The sequence below is a fragment of the Scomber scombrus genome, chromosome 4 (assembly GCF_963691925.1).
Source record: "Scomber scombrus chromosome 4, fScoSco1.1, whole genome shotgun sequence".
NCBI lineage: Eukaryota > Metazoa > Chordata > Actinopteri > Scombriformes > Scombridae > Scomber > Scomber scombrus.
Window position 1 is genome coordinate 21,893,200 of NC_084973.1, and position 20,179 is coordinate 21,913,378.

General features: G+C 38.9%; 1 protein-coding gene across 2 annotated transcripts in view; it reads right to left on the bottom strand.

Annotated features, from left to right (window-relative positions):
* The window catches only part of commd10 (COMM domain containing 10), a 148,636-nt gene that overhangs the window by 92,759 nt on the left and 35,698 nt on the right, over nucleotides 1-20,179 (bottom strand). The window lies entirely within an intron of this gene.

Below are 20,179 nucleotides of genomic sequence, written 5' to 3' on the forward strand. Positions count from 1 at the left end.
GAGAGCAGACTCAATCTTTTTAACTAACTTTCCACCAGGAAGGGAAATATTAGTATTTACCAAAAATGTCAAACTACTCCTTAAAGCACACAAGGAAAACGACAAGCTACTGCAGCAAGCATCTGAGTGTAGATATGTGAAAATAACAAAAAAAATCAAAAAATAAGCTCAAAAAGTATTTTTCTTTGGTTTTCTTTTTTTCCCCTCTTCCTTCATTCAAATTGGAGCTACGGAGGGTAGAAGCTCCCTACTGTATCTGCTGAATTTATATAACTTTTACAATTTGAATAAAAGACATTTCTTTTTTCTAGATTTGAGAACAGTACCTATTATAAAGTCAGGAATTTAATCAATATTAATATGATAATAGAACAAATGCAGATCAGAAGCTTTTAAGGAAGTTTTGTTTTTAATGAAGCTTGTGGCTTGTGAAGCTTGGATATGTAAACACTGCTGCAATATTTTGTGTGTTTGGGCCTGCAACTAACAATTATTTTCATTATCAATTAATGTGCTGAAAAATGTTCTGGATTGAGTGATTAGTCATTTGGTCTGTAAAATGTCAGAAAATGGTGAAAAATACCTGTTATAAATCAACTCATCGTTGCAGCTCTATAAGTTTATTGTATTATCATATTATATTAAACATATATGAGCTCCATGACCAATGCTATGACATCTCTTTAATAACAGGTTTTTAAGACAATCTACTGTACACTATCTGATTGCATACTTCTTGGGTTCACCTGGAAGGCTTTTGTGTTCTTTCTCTATCTTCAATCACTCTTTAATCTTTAAAGACTGAGGGTTTGACAAACTATCGAGGGAAGTAGAGAAACACAGAAACCAAGGGCAACCATCACTACACTGCTATCATCATCATCACACCATCAGACATGAAGGCTGAACAATAATCCATCCCTATGAGTGGGTGTGATGCCGAGACACTTTATCAACACCCATCATTGAGAAAATAGCTGTAATATGTGAAATGCTTTCTGGGTAGCGCAGAATGAAAAGGGCAGTCTTGTAGCAAACCAAAGTGCACTCGGCGCCGTCACACTGAATGTTCACAACAGCACCGAACTCTTGGCACAAATTAGGAGGACAGCAGGAAAGAAAGCAAGAAAGACGGAAAGAAAGCAAGAAAGATTGCAATGAAGAAAAAAGGAAAGAGCAAGTAGACAAAAACAAATAAAGAAAAAAGAGAAAAGAAAGAAAGAAAGAAAGAAAGGAAGAAAGAAAGAAAGAAAGAAAGAAAGAAAGAAAGAAAGAAAGAAAGAAAGAAAGAAAGAAAGAAAGAAAGAAAGAAAGAAAGAAAGAAAGAAAGAAAGAAAGAAAGAAAAACACAACAACAGTATACAGAAAAATAGAAAGAAATCTGTGCTGAAAGTCACTGAGTTGTCCGATTGTACCCTCCACTTAAAAGCACTCCTCCCTGCAGTTTGGTGCTCAGAGACTAAATGGGGCTCCGGGGCTTGAAGCTAACTGGCTGGCTGGTTGGCTGGTTAGGTGGGTGGAGGGGAGGCAATGTGTCACAGCAAATTAATGACAGAGATATTAATTAGAAGCAACATTAAAAGTCCATAAAGGAGAGCACAGAGGGAAAATGTTATCTCTTATCAAAACCCCCACCAGCCGCTCCACAGCACATGGAGAATGTAGGACAGCCTTGAATTTAGCTACGACAGAGGGAGACCTGCAAGGGCAGCCTCTGCACGACAGGTAATCAAACAACTTATTACTGAAGTGTTGTAGTAGTGATTAACCATGAAGAGTGGATGCACATCAAATTAAGTCGTACAAGGTGGAGGTTGTTGTCAAGCAATGATTTGACTTGATATAAAAAATGAATGTATTGGCACGTAGTTAAATTATTTCACCCTGTGCCTCCAAAAACCAGATTGACAGTTTTTTATTGATCTCCACTGTGGTAAGCCCTTATATAATGAGTAAAAACCAGCACTGCATAATCAGTTATTTGAGTTAATGGTGTTTAGTATACTTGGGTCACATTTACACCACCAACCTAGTTGGAAAACAAGAAATAAACACTCATAAGCCAACTAAGCTGTCTCTATTATTGTTTGAGAGAGGTGAGACACGGGCCAAGTGGAAATGCATTGTGTGTGAGTGTGATGCCTATCAAAAATAAGCTGGAATAAAGTGAACAAACCAGACTGTAACACTTCCTGTCTGTTACACAGGGGTTGAAGATGAAAAGATGTTTATGCTTACGTGAATGTGAGATTGACAGTTTGTTCTGACAGGAATTTCCAGGCACTGCAGGGTGTGTGTGTGAAAGAGAGAGAGAGAAAGAAACAGTGTTTTGTCTTGTGTGTGTGTTTGGCCCATCCCATTGTTCCTCAGGGTTGAGATTTTGCCAAGCAGTAACCCAACAAGGATCTGACAGATCTAGGCTAACACTAATGGGGATAGGATGCATCATCCTCATCATCACAGCCCTATACTAACCAGTTACACACACACACACACACACACACACACACACACACACACACACACACACACACACACACACACACACACACACACACACACACACACACACACACACACACACACACACACACACACACACACACACACACACACACACACACACACCTCTTATCTGTCTAAGTGCCAAACTTGTGTGTGTCAGAATAAGGATTAACCCATGAAGATAATCACAAATTCACTTACATCTGGTGCTCCATATGCACTACTTGTTAGAGTACATTATTACTATATAGGCTACATACTGAGGGAGTTCCAACACACGAGAGAGGATAAACTAACAAGAGAAAAATAAACAGAAAAAGGAAATTAAAAATTTCTCCAATCTTCAATAACTGCTGAAATGTGGGACTACATATTCTGTTGCATAATAGCTTTCGAAAAAGTTGTATAATTCCCTTGATGAGCAAGCAAAGTCAGGGAGGGATAACTGTGAAGGAAGCTCAATAGGGATTACAGTAAAACTCAATTTGATGATACCATAATGTTAAGGAAATTCCCGCTTATTGCAACGTTTATAAAACCGTTTCTGAAGTTACATTTGAAAGAGTGTGCGGGGGAGAAGATGTTTGCATTTTCACATCAGATATTCTTTATGAATGCAGAGAGTACAGGTGTAACATGTGCTCCTACGGAGTGTGTTGTTTGTAGTCTTAATATTGCAACACTGGTGAGTTTCTTCAAGTCTTTTTTAAAGTGTGTTTTTTAAACAGTGTTTAAGAAGCCCAGTTTAGCCAACAGTATATGAGGTGTTTTTCTGTTATGGAAGAGAAATAAATTCCATTTGAATGAAAACAAGCCAAAAGCATCTCACAACATCTTTATCTTGGGAACAGACCGCGGACTAAATCATCTGTCTAAGACTGTCATTATGAGGAGCAGAACAGAAAATCATTCTGACCGCCTTCAAGAGCCTGACAAAAGAGTGAGTGAGTGAGCGATGTAAATGGGGGATTTACATGATGCTTTAATGTAAGTATTCAATGTTTCCCTTAACGAGAGAAAAGGGCTCCAAGGACAAGAACGATCTTGTCCTTCAACTAACAAGAAACTTATCCAACAAGACTTCTCTGAAAGTTTTTCTCAATTTCATAAAATCATTTTTCCTAATATGTTTGGTGTTGGAAAGTATGACTTATATTTGGCCAGTATGGTTTTCATAGCTTTTGCCCATCATGCCTTTCTTATCATTCATCATTCCTATTGGTAAAAATATTGTATTCACCAAGTTAATTGCTGACATTGTTCAGCAGAAGTCTGACAGGGTAAAAAACAGCAGCAGTCACACAATCATGCAGCTTTTAAACAAACACCCAGGTAAGCTAAACTGATTCGGAGGAGAAAACAAAGGTCAACTGTAAAAGTGTTTCCTACAATTTACAGATTGACATCTTGTATTAACTTTGAATGCAGATTTCAGGTGTGCTCTTGTGGGTTTGACTTTTAAATACAGTGGTAGATAATCCGTCTAAAATTGTAGCTTTTTAAACAAGTCTCATTGTGTTGGAGCTTGTGATTTTAGCCCCGTCGTATGTAGTTGTAGTGAAGTGAAATGATGATCAAAACTATAAAAACCCAAGTTGCAACATAATTAACCAGAATTTTCCTTTAAATAAATGGGTTTCAACCTGAACTCCTGTCTCCGTTGCCTAAAGCTCAGCGGTGTCATCTAAACAACCTGTAACTGCTATGCCAACTGAGAGGAGATCGATTTTATGATTTTAAGATTTTAAGATTTTTGTGTTCATGATTGAACCAAATGTACTCTACATGCGGTACTTTTATCCCATCAAGTGGTTATTGGTGTCAGTAATATTAGTTTATATAAGACCACAATGTACAGCATCGAGTAGTGGTATTCTCATACCACAAGGAGCCCATGTGAATGGGCTAGCGTGGATGCAAAGAGGCACTCTTCATCAATTATTTGCCTAAGTGCAATAAAGGATATCTTGGATATGAAACACTTGTCAAAGCAGTGATTTTTTTTTTTCTTCCACTGAGTGCTTCACAGAAACTGAATTTCTTACTTCTCACTGATAAAAGCAAAGAAAGGCAGAGTGGAAGAAAGGAAAAAGGAAAGGGAGTAAAAGATGACAAGGGAGAGACATTGACGAAAACAAAGGAGGGCGGTGGGGGGGTAGATATGACAGAAATGAGCGGCAAAAGTAAAACCAGAGAGGAGGAGAAAGTGAAATGAAGAGACACAATGACAGATAGAATGAGGGCTTAAGTAAGAGAAAAATGTGATAACCTGAGTGAACTTTCATTGTAGCAAACAACCAAAAGAATCACAAACGTCAAACTATAAAGAACCCATTGACAGAAAGAATATGTCTTGTATCCAGACATTTAACTTCCAACCTAATATAACAACAAAGCTGTCTATAAATTCACAGAGAGAAAGAAAGAGAGATGACAACACTTTCAGTGTCTGGGTGAAACTGTCTGCCGGGTGAAGCAATTGTAAAATATGTATGGCAAAGTCCACACTAGACAGATATGAAGTGCAGCAAGTCCAAGTCAATGTCTCCAACAAGTGTCCGTCAATGTATTGCAGTGTACTATAGTTAAATCACACATGTACTTCTGAGAATGTGAAAGTTTATGTGTGTCTTTGGAAAGATAGCCTACTGTTTTGGCATAAGAAACTTTGCACGAGAGGCCAAAATACAACAACAATTAGCACCTTTGCTTAAATTATATGAAATGTTCTGCAGTTTATCCTTATTTTATTTAAATGCATAAATATGAACAGGTTTGCATGTGAAATCAGAATAAAAACCAAAGCAAAATCATTCTGCCTTTCTGCCTCTCCCAATACTGTATAACACCAGTATTGACTACAGCTAGACTCTGCATTAAAAGGAAGGTCACTGTAATTTCGCCAGCTGACGTGCTTTGTGAGGAGAGGATATGGTACATTATGGGTCCTCTGTGACTTTGCTGCATTATGTGCCTTCTTGAGACTATGAGCTCTTTGACAGTTTGTCCAATTGGAGCTCTCTGCAGCTGCCTGGTGTTTGACTTTTCCCTGACGGAGAGAAAACTTGACAGTGAAAGACAAAGAGACAGAAAGCACAGGAGGCCAAGCTGTCGGATTTTGGGCAATTCTTTATCCGTCTTACTCGCCACGCACACACACACAAATATCACCATCCCCTTTCCTGACTGCCTTACTGTACATCACAAATACACACACGCACACACATTAGCACACACTCTTCTATGTTTCTTTTGCTTCACTGCACATCCTGAACGTTATTAATCATGAGTGCAGAATAGAATTTCACAATCTCTGCTGCTACACTATTAAGTTGCCATAAGTAGACACATCTTTACAAAAGCCTGATGAATGAGTGACTGCTGGTCTATCTGTCTATCTGGTCTATCAACTTGTCCGCATGCTTGACTGCTTCTCTGCCTTGGTGTCTGTCTGTCGGTCAGCTTACAGCAGCTACAGTATATGTGTCATCACTGTATGTCAGTTAGCTTACAGTACGTGCATGTCTGCCAACCTGTCCGCCCGTCCTTCTCACTGTTTTTTTTGTGCCAGCCGACATTCACAAGCTGCCCAGGCTGCCATCTTGCTGAGGGATGATCAAAGGGGAGGTTTTTTTTAATTTTGTTTTTTTTGTTTTTTTATGAGGGGGTGAGGAGGGTTGTCTGTCACTGGGCATGGAGGGATATGACAGCACAGAAAAATAACATGGAATGAAGACACAGGGTAATATTAATAGGTACAGTAGACATCTCATCATCATGAATGTTTGTTTGTTTTTAAAAAAGGAAATAAGTGGATTACTTTTTCATATCTTACTTGCTTTTCTGTATGCATATTGAGCTAGAAACCACACATCTGTACCTCCAATGCCAAAAAAACTGAAAATTAAAACTGAAAACATTGAAATTTGGGCACATTTAACTTGTATATAAGAGTGCGTTTGGTGTGCTTGTGGATGCGTGTGTGCGTGCAGCTGCATGGCTGTCTGTTGCTAAAAAGAGATGCTCTGACAAATGCAGCTGTGCTGTCAAAACAAAAGCTTTTAATGTCTCAATAAAGAAAGCGCTTCAGTGCTACAGGTGTGCTGCCTCCTCTTTTATGTTCTGAGTGTTTCTGTCCATCTGTCTGTAGCTCATCAACACTGGTGAGATTTGCCTACTTTGTAGCCACCTGATTCAGTGTAGCAGAGGAGGAGCCTGGGAATTGGATACAGAGATGCACCGATACTGATACGGACTCCTTATCAGTATTGATACCGATACTAACTCAAATAGCTAGATCGGGTAACAGTGACAGTGGGCTGATCTGTTAAGAGATACCATTATTTTAATACATATTACATTTATATTGTTGTATTTATTTGTTACATTTTGTTTTACAAAGTTAGGAAAGTAAAGCCTGATTTTGCCTTACACATAAAAGAATGGTATCTTCCACAGAGTGAGCCAAACAGGTTATTAATTAAACACTGATATCAAATCCGTACTTGGTATTAGCCGATATCCAAAACTCAGGTATCGGTATTCGGACTGAAAACGTCAGACCGGTGCATCTCTGATTGGAGACAGGTCAAAGGTGTCATATGAGGAGAGTAATGGATACCAAATTGGCCTCGAATACTAAAATGAGTTTAATTAAAAGCCTTTTATTCATTTTGCACAAAATGCAATATATCATAAATCTAATATGTTCTCTAATTACATTTTTCAGACGAAGTGAATGGCATAACAAGGCAATTACAGTATGGTAATATATTCTGTGAAGACATATCCAACCTCTAAAAGCTGTAGTATTTCTCTGTTAAATATTGACACTTTGAAGTTTCATTCTAACAAAATCATGATTATAACTGGTGTGAATGTAGTTTTTAAAAAAAGTCATGTGCATTCACTTACATATATTTCAAAAGGGTCTATCATTCATTCTTTTTATTTCTCTGTTAATTGAGGGGGAGGAATATAAAAACTTAATTTGCTTTTCATTATACTCAGAGAAGTGTTGTAACTTACTTATTTGGTTTAACCACTTTGCTTTAACCTTCCTCATTTCCAATTATTCAGTTTCTGATTTCCCACAGTTTTGCAACCTCCCCAAACACCATGATTGAATTCCTGGCCTTTGCTGCACACTCAAGATATTGGAACTGCATTGCTTTGTCATCTATGAAAGCTGCTGGAAGTAAAGAAATTTCCCGTGGTGGATTTCCCCTGTATGATTGGCAAATGATGAATGTGAAGTTGGCTTTGATTCTGAAACCTAGAGTCGACTGTTGATTTTGTAGATTTGCCCATTATAGCTATGTGCAGGAGACATTTCAACATGATGCCCCATCAGCTACAGTGTGTTTGGTCACGTGCCGATTTGTATGAGTATAAGTAAATATCCCACAAAAAATGGGCCCTGACCTTCAATGAACAGATTATTCTTTTGATACCAATCCCCAATATTCAACTCATCTTATGTTTCAGATTTATTCAAACCCTGCAGTCAGTAGCTTTGTACAAAACCGCAACATGCCAGTCAACAACAAAAAGAAATCAATAGTTTGTAGTTGTTTTGTAGTATGTTGAATCTTCCCATGACCTTTTGAGCTCTAGCCAGTCTGAAAAACAGCCTGTAGGAGCCATATATGCACTGTGCATTGATGCTGAAAGGGTGGCGCAATGAACTGTTAGCCATATCCACAACAGTGCCCTGCAGCCATCAAACAGTGATAGACACGGAACCTCAAAACGCCAGCCATTCACTAAAAGCCTGTCAACTACAACAAATAAGAGCTGTAAAACCCAAACACTAGAAACTGTCAGTCAGCCCTGGTATTTATAACGGAAATGAGAACAAGTTGATATGTGCACACACACACACACACACACCCACACGAACACACACAGACTCAATTCTAGTCTCCTAAATACATTTTAAAAAGCAGACTTTTCCAAACCTGTGTCAGAAGAAATGACATGATGGAAAACTCTTCCTGCACAGTAAGGGGCCTCTCAAAAACATCTACAGGAGCCAACATGTCTCTCAGTCTGTCTAATATCATGATTAGAGAAAACACCTGGAAATGCATTGTCCCAGAACGTCCTATCACCCTTCCTTTTTTTGATGGGCCTTTTGATACCGCTCTCATTCTATCGAAACTCTTAAAAATCTTGTGGAGTAAATAATAGCATAGAAGAGTGGAGTAGATGCTGCTATGCCAAGGGAGACAGTGGGAATTTTGACAACAATCAAAAGAAAAACAAGGAAGGCAAAACAATAAACAAACCAGGGCTTTAGCTTTGTTTTGTGTGGAGACAGGAGCTAGGACGAGGCAGCAGGCTCCAGGCCTGACAGGATGAATTCCTAAAAACACACCAGGACACACACACACACACACACACACACACACACACACACACACACACACACACACACACACACACACACACACACACACACACACACACACACACACACACACACACACACACACACACACACACACACACACACACACACAAACACTCAAAAGGCTCCACACATTCTTTACACTCATGGGCATGTATATACACCATCATAGTGTGTAGTGTAGTGTATGGAGGTTCACACAAATATAAGGGGTAAGCGACACACACCCAGTCATAATACAAGTATGCACACACACACACACAAAATGTTGCCTGACTGTGACCTCACTCCTGTCGCACACTACATGCTGTTTCACAATCGCTGCCCTCAGGCTGCGCCAACGAGAGGGGAGGTCTTTCTCTGTCTCCTTCCTGTTGAGGTGAATCTGGCTCCCTGTCCCTCTCTCATCTTCCTCTCTGTCTCTCGCTGGCAAGACGCATCAACCTCTCTTCATGTATTCCTTTTCTTCATCTCCGTAACCTCGCCTCAGCCACTGTCTCCCCTTGCATTAAATGACGCCTTGTTATAAACAGCTCATCAGTGAGCTGTCCATCCGTAGCCCAGCTGTGGACTGACATTTATTAAGAGTTGGCTCTGCCGGCAGTCTCCCTGCCTCTCCGTATCCCCACATGAATACAGAGAACCAATTAGAAGAGGAACAGGGCATATGTCTACATGCTCTGAGAGGCTGGGCCACAAACACAAACAAACACCAAAACAGAGACAGAAGGCGGAAGGATTGAAGGGATGGAGGAAGGAGGAAGGAGGAGAGGAGGTGAGTTTGAATATATTACTTAGTTACTGAAAAAATAAAGCTCTTTTGAGGAGAACAATATTAACAGTAAACTTTCAAAGAAATGGGAACACTTCCTACTGTGCTAAATGAGGGTTGTAACAAAGGCAGAAGACAATAAGTGTTGTGAATGAAATAGGCATAACAAACTTGCAAAATAAACACTGCGAGTTATTAAAGTCATTAAACACACTGGAACACAGTGTGCAGTCAAACTGTGTAGCAAACTCTATTCAACAATGATAAGTCTTGACATTTATGAGCAGCAGGACGTAACTACCAGGGTAAACAAATAACATCCTCTGTGTTTGGCTGAATAGAACAACAGATATTTTGCCTATTGGTTTTGTCTCACATGGATGAGGTCACCTGTGTCCTGTCTGTTCAGTGTGAGTGTGTGTGCTTATTAGTTGCTTTTTTTGTATGTGTGTGCCATCAATCCAGTCCCCCCTAATTATAATCCACCACATCCTGTGTTGTGGTTGGAGACAATAGGAACATGACTAGACTTCCACCAGAGCGCACTGCTACCACATCCGCCTCCTGAATCTTGACATGCTGTGGAGTAGGACACAGCACAACATGAACACGAGTGACACTTATTGAAGATGCTCATCTACATCTGAGGGATCCATTTATATATTAATCACAGAGAGGAGAAAGGATGACAAGGACAGGCAGAAAGACAGCCACTTTCAGAGAGGAAATCTGGGACATTGCTGGATTCTTTAATCTGTTATTATCTGTTAACTAATACATTTTTCTTGGCTCTCATACATAGGCCTCCATTCTGGAAAGGTTCCATGTTTTCTCAAGACTCTTACTAAGAGAACTACAATGTTTGCATGGTATGTAGAATCTGGCACACAACACCAGACAATAGATGAAGTTAATTGCATGTAAAAGTTGAGAGATTGTGTATTACAACATGCCACTCAGCTGTCAAGTCATCTTGTTTTTGACAAGGACGAAATTCACGTTTACTGGCACTCAACAAATTTCCAGCAATTTTTTACAAATGTGTTGCAAAAGTGTCCTTTGAGATTGATATTAAGGCACCGCCACATGACATTTCCTTTCTCCACATTCGGCTCCAAAAGGGATGTGGTGACATTTGTGATGAATAAAAATTGATCAGAGAGATCACAAACTGTCAACAGTGTGTGAAAGTGATGCTACAATTTATAGACTGGTAGTGTGATAATTTACCAAAAACTGGGATTCAAGATTGATTCGAGAAAAAAGAAAAAAGTGAAAACATCAAGTAAAACATCACAGTAAAATAAGTCATGAATGTTAAAATCAATATTGTGGAAAGACAATTCAAGTGTGAATATATCTGTGTGTTCATAGTGTGAATTATTTAGGGCAGAAATAGCTGAGGGGATGAAGAACATTTTAAAGGTGCTCCTTTTTGCAAGTGATGGCCTGATGGCAGTAGCTGTAAAAAGCAATGGAGGGGATGAACCACACGAGAATAATGCCGTTTCAATTTCCAAACACAGTGCAGCTGTGTTTCTATTGGCCAAACAAACACATCCGCTAAGTCAGTGTTGAACAAAAGCGAACTCTGACCTGTGAATCTTTTGAACCAAAATGGGAAATAGATGCTTGAAACCAATAGAGGTCAAACTGGAAAAGGAGTGAATATTCGGTGACTGGACATATAAGCTTCAGAAAATATGAAAGGAACAACATTGTGAAAGTGTTACTTACTACTTAAATGATACACAATATCGTTATTAACTTGCACATATATATGTACATACAGAGAAATTAAACTACACTAAAATGTTAATGGGTCCCATGCTGCTAAAACAGTGCATACAAAATTACTCTGGGTTTGCGATGAAGTCCAATAGTCCACTCACACAGGTGTTTTCACATATAATGCTTGATTAGGCCTCCTCTACAGACTGTATGAGTGTCTAGATACTTATTAACAGCACTTTCATGCTCTTGTTAGTTTTTTTTAAATAAATCAGAGCAGTTGTGTGCTTGCCTGGGTCAAGGCCTTTTAATCCACCCACACCACCAAGTCGAGTTGACTTAAATGTAGTATAATTGTAACGAGTTAACAATTCTGTCTGATGTTGTGTGCACAGTCTTAGTGGGATAAGTGCTGAACACAAAAATCTATTACAGTAGTGTTTCAATTTGTTTAATAGGTTTTGTTGCAAACGCTGGTTGGTTCATGGACTTCAGTGATGTCAGGTATTTTTCAGTATAGCTTCATCCAATTTCAACTTAACTGGAGGTCTAATCAGCCAGAGTAACTGTGTGGGTGTGAAGGTCTTTTAACACTGATAAGAGCACACTTCTGCTTTTGCACTTGCTTGATTTTCAATAGTAATCAACACAAACTTAATCAATGGTAATATACAAAATACCCTGAAAAAACACACACGAGAAATTTAATAAAAGCAACAAAAAAAAAGATAAATGTGAAGAAGTAAATAATGCCTAAATACAAAACAAATGTCATATATAAATAATAAACAGACTAACTAAAATAAAGTAAAATAAACCAAAAAAATTAATGTAGTATATGAAAATTAGGCATCTATCACCACAGATATTTTATACAGTGGGAGGGAAACCTCAGGTGTAACTAATACCACTAACTACGGCCATGAAAATGAGCCAGCATGCACATTAAAGGGCCCTAAAACTGAGAGACCTAAATTCAATGCAGCCATCGTTAATGTTATTCATTTCACCTGTGCATTTCCTGCAATGACATACCATAATTTCTGCAGTGAAAATGTGCCTTTTACAGACAATATATTGTATGAAAGGGGCTAGCTGGAGAGACAAACAGGCAGGCAGCAACAGTGGAGCTGAGTGTGAGAGAACAGAGTTTCCTCCGCTGGGGGTCATTTGTCAGGTCATTAGGTTTCCCAGTTAATGAAATAAAAGAATAATAAAGAATCTCTCTGTACTGTCCAACACAGAGAGTGGTTGTCTCGGTGTGGAGTGTCCTCTTTCACCCACCACTTCCCACCCTGCGCACACACAAATACACCCACACACATATGAGCATTCTCTCTGTGTCTATCTCTTGCTTGTACACACACACACACACACACACATACACATACACATACACATACACATACACATACACATACACATACACACACACACACACACACACACACACACACACACACACACACACACACACACACACACACACAGAGCTGACTGTCACTAGGTGAGCATGGGTGGGATTTTCACACGCCTCGTTCCCCAGAGCCCATTCAGTACAGTACGCAGCATGGCAGCAGGACATATACACAAAGCCGGGGATTGTCTGCACCCAGTGGGCCACTCACTGAACTAGAATGACAGATACATGCACAGGCTCCGTACAGGCATGCTTGAACACACACACATACATACACATGCACGCACACACAATCACACTGACTGCATTCTGGGCCTTTTTCCTGAGCAGCAGAGGCCTACAGAGCTAACCTTTTGTCTTCTTGACACTCACAATCTGAACAAATAAATGGGCAAATTTGATTAACTAACACTTTAACTAACCAACTGACAGATTTACATTGATTTACAGTAACTTGCTAACTCACAACTTCAATCTCGGGTAAGCTGAGGCACACATAGTGCTATAAAGTAAATGCGGATACATTTTTTTCTAACCTCATCTAAATCAGAACCATCACTGCTCTCTTATAAACATTACTTTCATAAACCTGCGATCAAGCTTTTGCTGAGTTAAATGCAGTTTGACTCTTTGAAGTTCCACATTGATGGCTCTCCTGCATTGTCATGAAGGGTTTTTTGTGGCATTTTGAGCCATTAATTCATAAACAGCTGAGAGGCCACTTAGGGACTTAACTGAGAGAAACTCTTAATGCCACTCACTGTTCCCCTAATAATAGATTCTGTCCTCCTTATTTTATTAGCCATGACAGTAAAAACTCTCTCTTTCTCTCTTAAACATGGATTGTTTGAGGACTAATAGCAATGTGCTGCAAGGAATGTAGATGGATAAATAGTCAGAGAGGCAAAGGAATTACAATTCATCATTTGTTATTCTAATATAATTCATTTTTACAAGTGTTATGATACAGTTTGATTTGTGTACCATGTTGTAAGACTACGCTGTTTCTTTCTTTTACCTTTTTTTAACCTCAAAGGTACATTCAAGGTCTCGCTCTTTCTCAGTCTGTCTCCCTGTCGTCCTCTTTTTCGCTCAGCTCCTCTGTCAAGCAACACTAGTAGTTCAGTCTTGTAACACCTAGCTTTTGCCAAGAATGTTCTCTTCTGTCCTCACTATGCGTGTAGGTAAAAAGCTATGCAGCCAACTAAAACACACTTCCAGTAAAGATTGAGGACAGCAGTTGGCCTTTGAAGGCTGGCAGGGCAAAAGTGTGAAAAACAGTACTGGACAACACAATCTAAATGATAGTGATTACAAATCCAAATCCAGATACCATACACATGACTCACAAGAGAATGAAGTGAATAAATAAATTTGTACTAGATTTACAAAAGAATAGACAAGCTCCATTAGTCATAGTTGGTCACCACTGAAAAATCAACATTTATCATTATTTATTCACAATTGGAAGTACAGCACAGTAGTTATTGTAATCTAATATACATTCACATAGGCTGTGTCCAAAATCCTTCCTTCCTTCATCATTCACAGCCTAGACACGCAATGCTTTACACAATAGTGAGCAGCTAGCAGTACTGTCCATGGCATATATACTACTTTCCACTAACAATCCCACAATGTCACTTGTTGCATTTTATAGACATGAAAACTGTTGTTGAGCGACTGTACAGCTTACAGTGATGTCCCAAAAATGATGGCGGCCAGTAAGTGTCCAAAATCTTCATTTGCTGTTAACTACTGAGTGCCTATAGGGAGTAGGGATCTGTGCAATATAGTGTAATCGAATGCAATCCAACAGCTCTGCCATAAATTCTACTTTTACAAAGCTTATACGTAATCTTTTTTTTTTAACTTCACCAGAATAATTTAATTGTTACTGAGGTCACAGTGGGTAGTGTTCCTATTTTGTCCATGCCATTAACATACATGGAGGTGGAAAGGTGCCACCCACTACGACCTCAATGATAAACATAAAGTAGAAATACCACCTTTCTGACAATGTAAGTAGTAATTAGTAAGTGCGAATAATTTTCAGGCCATTATACACTGATTAAAACATACTTGTGAATATTATATTCCATCAGTGCCAAGTCTGCTCTGCTAGATGCCACTAAATATTACAGACTGCACTTTGAACGATGAAGATTGAAGTATCAGTATAAGTTGATAAAACACAATGTTAAACGCTAGCTGCCCCTTAGGTAAATACTGAACTTGGGAAGACCGCCTTCAACTAGTACTTTGCACAGTCCAAATGAAATGAATTACAGAGGATTTTAAATTAAACTTGAATGTCTCATCCTACTGCTCGATTTTAAACTTTCAACCTTGAGTCTATTTAATGATGTCTGTGATTGTTTCTGATGCTGAATGTGTTTTTGATTGTCTGGCCATGTGTGTTTTATGTCTTTGTCCTTTTGTTATGCTTGGCAAGGTTTCTTTTCCTCTACTGTACACAGGTCTCTCTTGTAAAACAGATCTTGATCTCTATTAGACTATGTGAATAAATAAAGGCTATACATATGTGTGTATATATATATATATATATATATATATATATATATATATATATATATATACACACACAGTACTGTGCAAAAGTCTTAGGCCACCACCATCATGCAAACAGAAAATACAAGAACTATGTACACAAAATTTAACATTAGTTATTAAATATTATTTCTCAAGTGTAAGGGGAGGTCTGAATACTTACACACTTTAGCCTATAGAAGCTGTTTTCTTTTCTGTTTTTTTAATACTGCATACACATTTCCTGTATTTTTGGTTGTATTCTAATAAAGAGACTGAGAAAAAATTATATGGTCATTATAGCCTTGCTAAAACAACAAATCTAATGGTGGCCTAAGACTTGTCAGAGAGGACTATGTGTCTTTGGCCCCCATTATCTGAAATAGCAGGAAAATATGTCAAATTCAGTTAAAAATCTGACATTTCCACATCATATATTCAGCCAACACACCTCAAAGTCCCTCACTTTTATTATAGTCCGCAGATATACAGTCCTGTGCAAAAGTCTTAGGCCACCATTAGACTTGTTGTTTTAGCAATGCTATAATGACCATATATAATTATTTATCAGTCTCTTTAATAGAATACAACCAGAAAATACAGGAAATGTGAATGCAGTATTAAAAAAACTGAAAAAAAAGAAAGAAAAGAAAACAGCTTATATCGGCTAAAGTGGCAAATATTTAGTGTTTACTGACATTTTAACTAACACCAAAGTTACCATCTAACACAAATCCTGTGGGAAAACATCATGGAATTATAACTTGGTCTAAATGTAATTAAACAGCAGAATAACCCTAAATTGACTTTAAGCAATTCTTTAAATGAGTCAAAGCTGTTGCATGTTGGTGGAAAAGTTCAATGTGGATTTGTCACCAAGAGACATTTGCTGGTTAGAGATGAAGCTGTGGGGTTCCACTGGTTTCCATTCATCAGCATACTAAACAAACCGCCAAAGTCAGAAGGAAAAACACAAGTCTCTGAGTATGTTGTTATTCAGGGTGAGTGTCAAAGTACAATTTGGGATAAATCTAGCTCACACCTTGCAGGGTGCGTGCATTTGTGGTGCTCTGAACGCAGCATGGTAACATCTGTGCTCATCATTGGTATTTGTGAGCTAACAGACAATGACTGTGACTACCGCACCACCACCGCCACATCCTCCTTGCTAGCTTTTCAACGCTTAGCAGCCCTAGCCTTGAAAACAATGGAAAACAATTCTGTGCAAGCATGGATCTCATAAACATACACATTCACATGCACACGCATGACCAAATATTATGAGGTTACAGCCACTGGAGTGCTTTTTGTGATGCCACTGACATTTCTGAACTTCTATGACAAATGCTCTATAGCCAAATCCTCTCCTCCCCCTCTGTACCCTGTTCCCGCCAACTTCTCTCCAGTGAGGTAAAGCCACATTATTATTCAACCACATGGGAATCTCCCCCTCCCCTCCCGGGGGAAGGATGACAGCTCCTCAACCCCTCTATCCCCCTCTCTCCCCGTACTGTGGTCAGTGTTGAATAAAAACAGTGACTGGTTCTGATCAGTCCTAGTCGACAAGTCTGCAATGCGTCATCTGCCATATGCTGCGGTTGCTGGTTTCTCTGTGACCCTACAGTGTATAAGCCTAAACCAATATAAGAGGACAATTAAGTGCCTCTCTTATACATTTTATGCACTGCTATTGGCTTGTGTCAATAACTATTTCAGCTGCTTGAAGATTATTACAGAAATCATTCAATCAAACTTTAATTTTAACTTAAGGGGGACATTTCCAGGTCTATATTTATATTCTGGGGCTCTAATGGTATATCTTCACATGATGTGCAGTTCAAAAAACTCCTCAATCACTATCAGCTCCAATGAGCCCACGAGGCTATGTAAACAAACGGTAGCAGTAAGATTTCATTTCTTTTCTTTTTTTCTTTTTTTCTTTTTTCTACACGAAATGGAAACTTCTCAAATCCATCTGTACATGTTTGAGCCTGAATCCCATCCAAAATGTGACAATGTGAACAAACCATCTAACAAGCATAGCAACAAAGACTACCCATGGACAGCCATTTGTAGACATGTGCGAACAACCTGGTGTCATCACGAGGAGAAAGTAAAGGGAATATCTCAAATGAAGCGTTCAAAGGCAGGTTGAAGTGCTTTTCATTTTTCGACATATGTTCACCTTTTGGACCTTTGACCATATTTAGCATAGACATTCAACATCATCACAGTTTAAACATAACAGAAAATGACTTATTTATACCAAAAACAAAACGTCAGTTTTCAAAAAGCGTACTTTCTCAGCTCATTTTGGCATATTTTTATTAAGTCGTTCCTCTCTATTAATAACAGTGCTTAGATCCAATGTCATGTATCAGCCAGGTTCTATAACAGATCCAACCAGCATCGCCCAAAGCTGAGCCAAAGGCAGCAAGACGAGACTGTCACACACCATGCCATGTACAAAACAGTTTGTAAATTTTTAATAAGTGAATCTGGGGCACTTTCTTCATCTTTTAGAGGACTCAGAGATATTTATTGATGTTTGACATCAAAAATGTCCCAAACCACTGTGTATATATAATAGATATGTTCTGCACTTTTTATTGCAAAACATTTTAATCCTGTGCTTGACACATACGATATACTTCAGAAAAACCCATTTTTGAAGCCCAGTGCATGATGCATGACTGATAACTACTCATAATAAAAATAAAATACATCTTCTGATTAAACCTCGCCATATGGGGTAGAAGAAGGAACTGGTGCATGCCATTAAGCTTTGCCTACATCAAACCAGTCCCCCAACCACCTCAGCTTGACAATCTTAATCTGACAAACTGGTGCAGTTCATGACTATTCATTGATGTATGAACCTTAAAACTTGTAACAAAAGTCTCCAGAGAGTCTTTAAATCCAAGCACACCCTTAAAGACTCATCAGAGACAAGGCTTAGACATCTTTTCATCATCTTAAGAGGAACTCTGAGGTTTCAACCCCTTTACTGAATTTGTGTAATGTGAGCTGCAGAGTGCAAGAAAAAAAAAATTGATATGTTCTCCCACCTTCCTTCAAACCTCTCACTCTTACTTCACATTTTAACTTAACGCTCACTTGTTTCTTCCAAATGATTTGTTTTTTGTTTTTTTAATTTTACTCCTCCATGCTGTTTTATTACTGTGGTGCTTAAACTACTGGCAAAAGCTGAGCATCTGTACCGTAAGTTGACAACGTGAAAAGAGGGAAAATATGGGAGAACAAATTGAGAGAAAGGGACAAAGAGAGAAGCCTAAAGACTAGCAATTTAATTTCAAGAGTAAAGCAAGCGAGAGACGTTAATCCATTTCATAGTCACCCACCACACCACCCCTTCATATGTGGTCTGTGGGAGTGGCAGGGGTTGGGCTGGCCTAGATACATGCAAAATGAATAAAGCCATAATATCCTTTGATATGAGTCTTTGAAACGTGTTCAGCTCCAAGCAGCATCTGTTCCTACTTTTAATCTGGTTTGGGTGTTTCTCTAAATACAGCCAAGTATTATCGTCATCAGCAGGCGGTATGGATAGGAGGATGTGACATGATCAATGGCATGCACTAATTTGGCGGAAAATAATGTCAATAATCCCTGTTAATTCAATTTCTCAGTGTACATATTTAACTCGGTCAGACTAGGAGATGTACTCTACAAAGCAGCACCTGACAAAGAACGTGCAACAAACACACACTAAATCTGATTAATAATAAAAAAGCTTACTTGGGTGTATATCTGAGTAAGAAGAGGTTTGATTCTTGGCTCATACCGTGCTTTCCATCTCCAACAATCTGTCCTATGTGGCCTATTTAGCCTAACCAACATCCAGCATCTGAAAACGACCAGACCTCAAAGTGTGTGAAGTCTCTCCCCGTGCTCGTCATTATCATGTTTGTTTATCTACTTCTCGCTCCCTCAGAGGAAAACCCAGCCTTGTTAAGGATGGAGAAGAAAGCTTAAAAGTGGAAATAAGGCATACATGTCAGTCCGGTCCCAGGACGACGCACGATACCAAGTTATTTCCATAATGGTAGCTTAACAGGAGCTAGCCGTTGGAGCGAGGGGCACGTCGCCCTCATTAAGGCACTCGCTCAGGAACAGATTAGCGCTTCATTAACATACAGAGAGAAGCAGGGGAAATTACCATTCTCCATTTCACAGTCTGAAAGGCAGGCAAAGACCAGAGTTAGAGATAAGTGGTGAGGAAAAGATGGACTCAATTTGGGGAAAGATAAAAATCAATGTACGGTATAAAATCTGCTATTAAGGCATCCTGAATGGTTCTGACCATGAATGTACCTCGCTCTCTCTCTGTACCCATATTTCTCTCATTCTGTCAATCTTTCTTTTATTTTCTTTGTTTTCACTACAGCTGTCCCTCTTCTACATTCCCAGCACCCCCTGTTTCTCAAAAAGAGGGCAGACTGGGCTTCATCATATTAGTTAGAAGAGTATGAGAAAGGCCTGTATTGGTCCTTTTTTCTAATACCATAAGTCCCTGTACCACCCGCATCAGTAAAGCCAGATTTTCCTCCTCCTAATTAGCCTGATGCTGAAGGGGAAAGAGACTCAGAAGGACAGTGGAGAAGAATGAACTGGTTTCTAAAGAAGTTACCCTACTAGCAGGGCATGTCATCTATCATTAATCCAAAAGTTTATTTTTAATAAGCTTATTAAAATGTACTAGGAAATGCACTTAGAAAGTGATTTGATGTTCATTTAACTTGGAAAACATATACAAAAGTAGTACAGT